The sequence below is a fragment of the Pyrgilauda ruficollis genome, unplaced genomic scaffold, assembly GCF_017590135.1.
Source record: "Pyrgilauda ruficollis isolate IOZ18807 unplaced genomic scaffold, ASM1759013v1 scaffold54, whole genome shotgun sequence".
Lineage (NCBI taxonomy): Eukaryota > Metazoa > Chordata > Aves > Passeriformes > Passeridae > Pyrgilauda > Pyrgilauda ruficollis.
Genome location: NW_024527044.1, coordinates 5,058,270 through 5,071,159, shown reverse-complemented (window position 1 = coordinate 5,071,159; position 12,890 = coordinate 5,058,270).

Sequence of the window (12,890 nt, the reverse complement as noted above, 5' to 3'; positions counted from 1 at the left end):
AAGAGACCAAAATAATAGTTGCTTACTTCCATTAGATTTATTATTTAGATTTATAATATTTTTACAGGCTAAAATGTTATAAAAAGACAAACTCCTATAATTTTGTGTACATATGGACAGTTACAGCTGACACCTGGCTTCAGTCTGAATTTACCTTTCTACCTGCAAACCTTTGTGCAGAAGTTATGGCTGAACACCAGCCTCATGTGCTGTATTGGAGTCAATCAGAAGACAAACTGGTTTCCATTGCTAGGAGGTATCTGGACACCCAGTTATGCTTATAAATATCTAACAGCCCAAATACAGCTGTTTTCCTCTGTAGATTATGAGTGTAGTAAGAAATGCTCAGTTCTGCTCAGCAAAATCAGTTTAACCACTAACTTCTGACTGGACATCCATGTGGTTCTGCTCTCTTCAAATTATACATACTTAAAGTTACATTTGTCCTGTGACTTCATATTCTGACCAATTAATACATATTCCTAAACAGAATTTTCTCAACAGATACCAGAATGCTTCATAAAACAAGAGAAAAGCAAGAAGATAAACAAGAGAAAACATTAGGAAGAAGTGTGATTTTCCCAGTGACACAATGAGTCTCACTGTCCCTGTGAGGAACATGGTCTGTCTTTCACAACAGCTCAGCTCAGCTTGGGGAGTCAGTAGGAAACTAGCACAGAGTTAGTTGTGCCACCAAGTTGGAGTCCTCCGACTTTCCTGACTTGGAAATCAGAGAACTTCAGAGTCACAGAATTGGTAAGGTTTGAAAAGACATTTAAGATCAAGTCCAACTGTCAACCAGCACCACTACCATGTTAACCATTAAACCAGGTCCTCAAGTGCCACATCCACATGTTTTTGGATGCCCAGGGATGGTGACTCCACTTCCCTGAGCAACCTGTTCCAGTACCTGACAACCCTCTCCATGAAAAAAAAAAAAAAATTCCTAATATCCAACCTAAACCTCCACTGGCACAACTGGAAGAATTTTCTCTCATCCTGTCACTCATTAAGTGGGAACAGAGACCAACCCCTACTTGGCCCCACCCTCCTTTCAGGGAGTTTGGAAAGCAAGAGCCCCCCAGCTCCCTCAGCTGCTCCTCATCAGACCTGTGCTCCAGACCCTTCCCCAGCTCTGCTCCCTTCTCTGGACATGCTCCAGCCCCTCAATTTATTTTTTGCCATGAAGGGCCCAGAAATGAGCCCAGGATTTGAGGTGTGACCTCAGCCATGCCCAGCACAGGGGACAGTCACTGCCCTGGCCCTGCTGCCACACCATGGCTGGCACAGCCCAGGTGCCTTTGGCCTTCTTGCCCACCTGGGCACAGCTGGCTCAGGTTCAGCTGCTGTCACCAGCACCCCCAGGTTCTTTTCCAGCTTTCCAACCACTCTTCTCACAGCCTGTAGCACTGCAGTTGTTGTGACCCAAGTGCAGGACTCAGCACTTCAAATGAGGGAGTGGGAAACATCTTGTTGGAAAAACAAAAATGTCCTTTATTTTCCAGCTCCCAACTTAGTGAAATTTTACAGAAGGGTACCATAATTACAAACAGAAACAGCTAAATGCATAGGTTCTGATTCTTAAATATAAGCACTGGTATCCACTAAAAGGACAGGAGGCACAAATTTAGATACACAGAATTCCATTTAAAACATTGTTTTACCATTAAGGGTAGGATATTAGAATGGTTGCACAGAGAAGTTGTGGTTTCTTCATCTTTGGAAATATTGAAAACCAAACATGACCCTGAGCAAGCTGTAGTAGGTGATCCTGCTCTGAGGAAGGAGTTGGACAAGAGATGCTCTCCAGCATCCATAACTCTTACTCCAGTGCAGTGATCCAACAGGTGCAGGCTGATGATGCTAAACCAGAGTATAACATTGGTATTTCTGCCTAACACAAGGTGTTTATTGCTTAGGGTAAAGAATTACCTTCCTCCTTTTGGGAGCCATGTTCCTATGGTACAAATGAGTACAGAGAGGCTATAATCTGCAGTCAGTCTCAGGTCATCAAAAAAAAACCAGAAAGGCAATAATTTTCTTCTGAAAAGAATATTGGAGGACTGGTGTTTAAATAACAACTTAAGGTTCAGGAAAACAAAAAAGTTAAAATTTTCAAAGAAACCCAAACCTTCAGAACAAAGATCCTGCTCAATGGGAAAATACAGTGTACAGGTGAGAGGGCTGGACCTTGGAGCTGTGATTGGGTCAGGCTGTCCTGTGCACTCAGTAACACAGCCTGTGTGCCAGTCATATTTCTGTTCAAATTGCAAAGGCTTTTGTATGAATAAATTACAGAGTTATTGAAAAGGCATTAAGGTGGCTGTGACAAGCCTGGACGTGCTGGATTCACACAAACAGATTCATGTTGTTACATGCTGCATTCTGCTGTTAAAGGCACAGGGAATTCCTTTTTTACCTTATGGCACATCCTGAAATAGCCCACTGACATGACATAGTTACCAAGCATTGATAATCAGTGAAAAATAAGTTAAAGTAATGTAAACATTTTCTTTGTTTCTAAGGAATGGACTACTGTAAACATTATCCATCCAGCTGCACTGTGAATTAGATACCATTTAATCTTCCCACTTTTTGTGGTGTTCAGTCTTCTGACACTCATGTTTCCAGTCATTCACAGAGATTTATTAGGTCCACAAGCAAAGGGAGGCATAAATAGTGGCAGAACTGTCATGATCACTATTGTCCTACAGCACCAGGTCCTGCTGTCACTGTTAGTGTGTGCAGAAAAGTGCAAACCCAGATGAACCCAATTTCAGAGCAACACTGGCCTCAGGTGGACTAGAGACCATGTGAGAAGGGAACCATCTATGAGTAATATTTATTGACACAACTGAGATATTTGTTCCATGTGCCAGAAGCCACAGACCTCAGAGATTTAACTACTCTTGTTATATATTATTCTGTGACCTTCCATTTTACAGGCTGACTTTTGCTATCTAGATAGTTAAAGAGAGCAAAGCTGGATCTGCACTCCATGGAGTTACTGCTTTATTACCTTGATACCAGAAAGATAGAAAATCAAAAAGCCAAAAACTAAGCATCATCATGTTCTCAAGGAGTAAAACAGTGTAACAGAAGTTCAGTCACCTACCCAGCAGTACTCAGTGCTCTGCCCACTGGGCACAGCATGGATCACCTGAGAGCCTCATGTCTCAACCTTTCAGCCAGGTAGGGACATCTTGGGGCTCAAGGACATCTCAAAGACACCAGGCAGTCACGTTTCCAAAGTGAAGAGAGCACAGTTTGCCTTTCCCTCTGGAGTAGCTGATAAGAACCTTTATGGGATAATCAACTACTCTGCACAACAAAAGCAAGGAAAAGGACTTCCTCAGACCTTGTCCCTTGACACCTCCATTCAAAATACCTCTCTTCTCACTTTTTCAAATTAACCCAAACAACTCTGCTTGAATGAGAACATCTGCACACATTTCTTATTTTATCCATAGAAAAAGAAGACATTATTTTGAAACAAGAGGAATGTGAAAGAAAAAGGAAAGTAGACAGATTATTTTAAAGCCCAAGTACAGGTTGCTAACACCATGTAGTTGCTAACTAACAAAATGTACTCAATTGCTGCAACTTTTAACACGGGACTACATGCAGAAGTGTAAAATAGAACTAACGTCACAGCTCTTACTTGGACCATATAGCCAAAATATTTTTAGTAATGACCATGATCCAGTAACAGAAATAGGACAGGTGCTGTTTCAGGGAGTCATTTAACCAAATAATGACTGCTGAAAACACTTTTCATTATGTGTTGTGACAAAATCTCTTCTCCAGCTTCCAAAGCCCCCATGTAACTGAGAAACAGATTTTGATTATATTATTTATGTTGAAAACTGACAAATTGCATGAGGCTTCTCTTGAAATAACAGAACATTATAATCATGGTATAGTGTTCCATTCAAGGTACACAAGTTCTTGAACATTTTTATATAGTTAAAAAGAAGGAACTGTCTGGCCTATGTTTCAGCCTAATAAATGTTGAGAAAGGTAAAATACAAGTGTGTTTATGAAGGGAATCATAGTGTTTATTCAAGAACACAGGTGTTTACAGTTTTGAAGCCTAAGTAATCCTTTATAAGGCGACAGAAGGTGTGAAAGCCCTCTCAGTAATTTATACCTAATTGGAAATTAATGACAATACATGTTTAAATTGTCACAGAAATACCTAAATCTATATATTGAAAGAAAGAAGAACTTCTTTCAGGGATGAGCATTATTTAAACAATATATTCAGTTTTCTTCATAGCATTCACAGCTATTACTTCTGAGCTCTCAGCTACTAGATAGTGAAGTGCAGGGGTAGCTGAACTAGCCCAACTAAGTAGTAGCAGCCTAGCTGTAACAGCAGAGAGATTTCCCAGAATAAATGAATTGCAGCAACAATCAGAATACCTGCACCCTACTTCCACTTGAATGAAGAAATCCCAGGCACTTCCACACAACACAAATCACCTCTTTCTCTGCTTAAAGATGCAAGAGGTAATGAAGAGATTGGCTCGCTGCAGCAGAGTTGGAAGCAAAGCAGTGGGTAGCTGTGTTTCACTGATTTGGAGGAAACACATATTAATTTGGGGTTTAAAAGTCTGGTATGCTTAGGAGCACCCAGGTTCTTACCTTTACAAAAACAGAAATCTCAAAATCTTCCTGAAAGTTGTTTGTTTCTCCAAAGTTACTGTTAAGGGGAAACTTCAGGGAAGTTGAAGAGTTGGTAAAAGTGCTCTGTCTCTGACGAAACTGGAAATCTGAAGGAAAATGCAGGTTGCTCTCAAACATTGTGCCCTCTACATCTTTATCTTCCAGAGCTGGGCTCATCAGATCCATCTGCTGCTGTGGGTAGTCTTCTTCAGCACCATGGTGAGATGAAGAATCATCTTCTCCATCACTTCCATGCTGAGAGGCCACAGAATTATTACAGCTATCTTCTGAGTTCTCCTTACTACCTTCCATGTTTTCTGGGGTATTAGTGATGGAAAAAGGGGATGCTGAATCTTCATGGACGTGATCAAAAAGATCACCCCCTTTATTTTCCTCAGAATCTGAAACCTCAGAGACAGTGGTGTCGTTAGCATTTTGATTGATGTCAGTGAAGATTGGATCTTCCATGGCTGCTGGCTGGTGAGCTTTGCCTGCCTGCTGGTACCTTACAGATTACAATTAAAGTGAGATGTTGACAGACAAGGCTCCTCAGGAGGAAGCAGGGTCTGTGGTGTACTTTCTGAATGCTCAGCTACACATGGCAGATCTCCAACAATCATTTACTGAGAGCCTTGAATCAACAACTGCACTTCCACCGAAGTAAAAGGCTGTCTCACTTTTAACCCCTTTGTTGATCTGACTCCTGGGAACTGTATCTCAGGAGCTGTAATCAGCTGTTCCTCCAGATGTTGCCTGGATAAGTATAGCAAAAACCAGCTGAAGAACCTATCAGTACTAGAAAGCTACAGTAAAAAAATCAGTATTCTTACATAGGAAGTCGAAAATAGTTCTACTGAAAATCTTATCTAAGTAAAGAGGTAGAAATGCAGACTTTGCCCACTCACTCATATTTTCACAAAATCTGAGTGAGTTTTTTCACAAAAACTTCAAGGAAAAGCAAGGCAAAGCTGCCTCAATAATACAAGCAATCATCTACAACATTTTAGTGGTTACTTACAAAATCATCAACAACTGAAGATCATTTATGAAGAAACTACAAAAAAATATAAAGAAAGAGGTAAATTTTACCTCTTTCCAACATTGCCTCTCATTCACTTTGGGGGCCACACATTTCACATTTATCATTGTCCTCCTCTGATCTATAAACTAGGGCCAAAACTGTAAAAGCTCTCATGAGCTGCCCTGGGAATAGGAAAAGAAAACAATGAAGAAGTATTAATCATTATTACATATATATAATGCATAAATTAATTATAAACACATTTCAGTTATGTATCTCCATGTTCTAAGACATACACTGTAGAAATCTAGTTTGCCACCTTGTGTATGCAGTTCCTTTTCTCTAATGAACGGACAGACACTCCAAACTGCACAGAACCTAAAGTGGGTGAATACTGCCAGCTTTAGCAAAGAATTAACTGCCCTTATAGAGACAGATACACATTCCAGAGCAACTGAATTCAACAGAGCTGAAACTTCTGGAAGATCCAAACCTGCAGTTATCAGATTATTATAAAGTCACCAATCTATTAAAGTCATGAGAACTTCAAGCCTTATTGACTAAAGACTTTTGATCTCCATGTTTACTGCATCTGGATTACATAGATTATTACATGAATTCTTATAAACTAATTATATTTAATCTTTTGGAGTTGAGTTAAAAGGAAAATGAAGGTGTTTTCCTCCTGACCCATTCTTGTAACTTCCTGAGTGGTAACTGCCACAGCCAGGTTATATTTCTTAAAGAAATAAAGAAGAGAAGTGAAAGAGAAAGATGGTAATTCAAGCCATTCCAGGCAGAACAAGAAGGGAACACAAGCTGTTCCACAGCGTAGGATAGCAGGTGCAGCCTGCCTGGGATTTATGACTCTAGTTAACTGACATTACTCTTATGTTAAGAAGTTTAGAGTACTACTAAAGTTAAATATCAAAAACAAAGCAATATTTCATCTTACTTAAACTTAGGGCTCCTAGATAACCAGAATAGTGCTAAGATCATGGTCACAACCAAGTTTAATTGCTGTGATTGTACAGTACAAAGATGCAGGTAAGTATCAGAGATCAATGACATCTCTTAGCTCACGAGGGCATTTCTGGCCTGCTGCAACTCAAGGACTTCAAGGATACATTACCCATTACCAAGGCCTAATTTCAACTCTTATTACCCCCACATTCCTGCCTGACACAAGTGGTCCATCACCAAACAGGACAAAGCACATCTCTTTACATTAGCTGTATGGAACTCAGCCACAATTCCTCACTAAATCCTGGAAATCCTAACTCAGAGATCCTGAAATGTGTGCTGTGTAATCTGTCTTGCAACTTCTAGCACTCAAGACCAAGGTTAATGATAAGACCGATTTAAAATCATGAACTTAAATTATTGAATTTCCAGAAACTTCAGAAAACAATAAAACAGCTGGTAAGTTTTATAAATTCAACTTATTTTAGGACTACTTTTCACTTCTAAGAAAACACTTGGATTTCTTCATATTTTGTAGAAAGACAAACGTATTTCTGCCTGGGTCTGTTCAGCTTGCTCTCAGCATGACTTTGATCAGCAACTCCCACTGATCTTCAACCCCTTCTTGCAGAGTGCTTGCAGGATTAAACTCGCTGGGATCATAAAAACTCTCTCCTTAATAACTTGCCTGGCAAACAGTTTGAGGGGAAAAAAAAGAACATAGAAATATGCATGACACAAAACAAAGAACAAAGTCCAGTTGTAGTCCAGTCCATGCCTTTTTTTTTTTCCCTCCACCAAGACAACATTTGCAGGATGCAGCAGCACCTGCTGGAGGGTTTAAAATATCACAAGTAAAACAAGGAGTAAGAGCACAAGGTGAGTGTAATTTAAAAATAAATTACATGATGTGGGTTTCTTTATTGTGAGTTTTCCAAGTTCTTTCCTCTGCCACCCTCCAAGAGCAATGAAAAGTATCATTAAGTGTCCAGTGAAATGGGACTTCTCTCCTGTACAGAAGTGAGAGGGAAGAGGTTGTATGGGGCAGGAAAGCAAAAAAAAAGGTCTCAGCACAACTAAAGCCCGCTGAGTAACAGTCCCACCCTAAAGACATGAGAGTGCAAGATTACAAAACAGAGATCACCATTTTCATCCATTCCCTAAATTCCTCTGCTCCCAAATCTAGAAGGTGTTGAGTTAATGTGGAAGTTAGTAACACAATACCTTCTTCTGCTAACTCTGCAATCCAGGTTGTGTCACTGACCATCTGGATCCATGTGAGCCATTGGGAACGCTGGTCAGTGGCTCTGCAGAAACACAAAGAAGCACAAAAAACATCAGCAGGAAAGTTCATGAAAGGACAAAGAACATGAGCTATAGAACTCCTTATTTTCAAGAGAAGCTTGTTTTTTACTTTATGACTGAATTTCTGATTCTGCTTCAACTTTAATCTTTTTAAAGGAAGACATACCAGAATCAACATGACTACAAGTCCACTTAGCATACTTAGACACAAGTTACAGTTTTGTTAGTGTTCAGCACCTGGAATAAGGAAATCACTGATTCTTTCTACAGTCCAGTGGGCAGTGATGAGAATCTCAAAGTACATCATAGAAAAAAGATGGAAATAATTATATCAAAAGGAGAATGAAGATGGTCTTTAATACAGCCCAGTTATCAGAGCTCCCTACAATAGATGTGTCTGTTTAGAAAGCAAGGCATACATCTACATTTAGAAGCCCACAAATGGACATCAAAACTGAGGCTAGGAACCCAGATCACTGCCTGGCTCACTCTGCAGAGACACACAAAGCTCAGTTCAGCAGCTCAAACATACAGAGACATTTACTGGTATTTAAGTTGTTTGCTTAGAGCAACTTGATTTATCTGAAGGATAAGGGTAATGGCACACTCAGGCTGCTGAAGCTACTACTGAAACTTCAGCAGCTCACCCTGAAACCCCAACAGAAATCAGCACCTCCACCTTGCACTTATTTTAAAATGACAAGTAGAAGACTGACTTGTAAACAAATTCCTGCATTGCTATCAGTTATCCCTCACCTCCAGAGTGGAAGAGAAGGGTGGGAAGAATGAAGAGTAACATGAATATCACATTCCTAAAGAGAATACCTCACATATTCTCAGAGATTAATATCAGAGGCAAAACCCCACATTACACTGTTTAGTATGGATTCCCAAGACTTCTACCTGGGTACACCTTTACTTAAGAAATAATTTGCACATATTTTAGACATTCCATAATATTGTAAACTTCAACTCATCCATCAGTGCTGCAAATAGCTTCAGTGGTTCACAGCCCTGTTTAGAAATAGCAACCTGCTTTTACAGGAGTTTCTCTGGTAATTTCCAGTTGGATATTCCTATAATTTTAATGGTTTAATAAAAGAGTCCTTCGGTTTTATTTGTTCTCAGTGAAGATACTTGCACAATTTAAGCTAAGAGCCTCATAAACTAAAGAAATTAAGGCCCTTCAGTTGCTTGCTCTAAAGTACCTTTTTCCAGACAAAGAGATGAAAAAAAAATCCCAAATGGTTAAAACACTCAGAGTTCTTGGAAACACCTGAACCTGAAAACTGAATGATGGTAAACAAAGTTTACTGTCCCTCAAAAACTGACAGATCTTAGCATCCCACAGGATGCTTCATTTGCACTTAAGTGCACTCAATGAAAATAATGAATTTTCCTGGCCATTCAGGATGTTGGTTTTACACCAACACCAACACAACAAACAAACAAACAAAAAACCATTTAAAAAAAGAAAAAAAACCACCAAAACCCAACAACTTTTTTCCTTCATAAATATTCAAAATATCCAAAGCTTTGCAACATGTAGTTCAAGGACATTATCAAAACTACACTGTGAGCTCTAGGAGACAGACTGGTCATGGTTTACAGATATACTAGAAGGGACTTGCAATAAATTCATACCACTTTGTTTTCACTCCTGGCTGCACTCAACACCTGGAGGAAATCAACCACAAACAAACTCCTGCACTATTTCCAGTCTCAGCTTTTACTTGTGTTGCTAGCAGCACCTCATCTCTACACAGTTCATCAACAGTAATCCTCTATCCACTGCCAATCCTGCACTAAACAGCACAAGGACAAGACTTTATCCCACATTTTGTTCCTTTATCTGTATTCTATTTGTACTGCAGTAAGGAAAACAAACACACCAAAGAATTATTTCAGAAGACAGTGGTTTGGTAAATGTTCAGGATGACACATTTCACACAGGAGTCAGCACATCCTTGAAGCAGGCATCCAGAAATCCATCTGTTGTTCTGATAAAAGTGATCTGGATTCTGCAGTCTTGAGGGGCTGGTTCACAAATCCAGGACCCCACTGTAGTAATGGTGATTCACCTTCACCCAGATTTCCTTGGCTGCTGGCTGTATAAAAGGCATATTTAAAGCAAACACACCCATAAATTTTGCTCTGCATATGACAGACATTTCTCCACTTGGAACCAGACAAACAATAGAAAGTCACTTTGCACAGGACACTCAATTCTCATTTTATCAATAGCTTTTAGTTGTTAAAAATACCAGGAGTCATTGTGAACATACATTTGAAAACCTGCTTTACCTGCTGCAACACCTAATTGTTCCGAATTTAGATGTTTCAAAGCCCTTTATTTTTGGTCTTCCTGCTAATTTTGTAAAACTCTACTTGATTTTGTTTTTAAATCCATGTTTAGAAACTCCATTGGAATACCTGAGAGCCTAAGAAATGCCAGCATTTTATCTGCCTAACTGCTCCAAGAAAAACATTTTTGTTTGCCTTTAAAATCTGGCATAATTTCAACAACCTTGTTTATCTCTGAAACCAAGCACCCTTGAAAAGCTCAGCAACCCAGTTTCAAGCCTGTTTGCAGTGGAGGCTCTGGTAACTGAAATAAAGAAGGCAGAGACACTACAGTCCTCTGTATCACCCTGTCCTACAGCCTTAGGGATCTCCTTCCACATAGTTTGAGAAACAGAAAGGTTAAGAGCCCTTTTTCTTTATAGCCTCCATACAAGCAATGCTTTGGATTAAATGGGCACTAAAAGCTTAAGGTCTAATAAAGTTTAACAGCTGTTACTTACCCAGCTCTTTTTATGGTTTCGTGAAACATCTATTTTTATCTCAGTTTTATAAAGACGCATCAAAACACAGTAAATAACAGGTTAAATGACAGATTAAAAAAACTACTGAGCAAAAATGGGAAAATGGTGACAGAGGTCTCCATCACATGGATAAAATTAAAAATAAAATTGGAAGTACAGGAAATATTTCTTGTTCAAGAAAGTGTGCAATACAGGGCAGGGACATCTTCCACTATGCCCATGTTGCTACAAGCCCCCTCCAACCTGACCTTGGACAATTCCAGGAATGGGGCACCCACAGCTTCTCTGGACAACCTGTGCCAGGGCCTCACCACCCTCACAAGAAAGACTTTTTTTTCCTAATACCCAATCTAATCTTACTCTCTTTCAGTTTGAAGCCACTCCCTCTTGTCTTGTCACTCCATGCTCTTGTAAAAAGTCCCTCTCCATCTTTCTTGTAGGCACCCTTCAGGTGCTGGAGGGCCACAGTTAGGCCACCCCTAAGCCTTCTCTTCTCCAGGCTGAACAATCCAAATTAAATTAGTCCAAGTTTAATCCCAAATTTAATTAATACAAATAAATTCAGTTGTTTCACCTCTACAACACTGCCAACAAGAGGGTATGTTTTCTCATCTAAGCATTGTACTAAACCTAGCAATCCCTGAGAATATTTTGAGGTTGCCTGCTCTTTTCTTCCTGGCATTGACTAATGTTTTTTTGAGCTGCACATTCTCAAGTGTACTCTTGCAGTAAATCTGGACAGCTTTGGCAGCATGCAGTGCTTAGAACTGCAGCTTCTAAAGGCAAATGTGGGCTAAAATACAACAGAGAGATCAAGGTGAAGAAAGACAAACATCTCAGTAGTGCTCAGTTTTACTCCTCTTGATGTAAGTATACATGTAACTCATCATTTCTTGTAGGCAAACACTGTAAATGGAACCAAGAGCTGTATTAAACACATTAGATAGATATTGGCTAGACCAGCTCAGAGTTCAGGGCTGCTGCGGTGTGCTGCCTGTATGATGTGTCAAACTGGGCACAACACATTAGGCTGGGCTCGTGAATAAGTGAACACTGCAAATGGTTTTCAAAGCATGTGGGCAAGGGTAAACAAGAGATTACTCACACCTTTCAGGACTGAGTAGCTGAGTGAGTATGCTGCAAAAGTAGGCTGGCAAAAGAGCCTCAGTGCTTAAAAGTTGTCTGCATCTGTACATAAAGTTTTTAACAAGAACTCAATTGTAACTTAATGAAATTGGTCAAAATATTGCACCTGGACCTCTAGTTCACTCTGTGTAAACAATATTTTTAAGGCAATACAACAAAGTAATTTATAAAGGATGTATCCCTCCTCCACATGATCAGCTGCCATGTGTATACTTACAAAGCTGAATTTGTGTAATCAAAAAGAGACTCAGAAAAAAAAAAAAAACACAAGGACCTTGACTTGAACTTGACACATAACACCTGAGTAGCTGGAGATGTTTGTTTTTTTTTTCCCCTCTTTTACAGGCCTGTGTTTTGCCACACCTGCTGCATTTATGGAAATCAAGGTGAATCAGGGGTGTGTCTCTTTGTTCAGCCTATTGTAGTACATTTTAGAGCCACTCCACAGCTGGCACACACAGGTAGCAAAACCTGCCTAACTCATACATATGTGAAAGCCATTAGGAAGATACAAGCTGAAATCTACACCGCCTGCAGAATAAACATCTAGCAGGGTACACAGAATGAAATTCAGATCCATTTCAATCAGTCATGAAGCCATAAGCATGTCTTTTTCTCAGTTTTTAGGATGAAATTTAAAATAGTGATGATTTGTGCTCTGTGCTATTAAAGGATGCTTCATTTCTCTGTTTAGACAGGGCTGGTCTCATTGTTTTTCAGCACCAGTAACTTGACAGGTTTTACAGAATTACTAATCCCTTCTCATAATAAAAAGGAAAACCATGGGAATGTAAACTATTTGCCTTAATTTATGAAGCAAACTTACACCAGGACCCAAAACAAATCTCAACTCATTGTAGCACATACTGCTGCAGTGGCACCCAGAGTACATTCAGCAACACCTGACCATCTCCTGCCTGTATTCTGAGTTTTAGGGTAAACAATTTTTTTTTTTTTTTTTC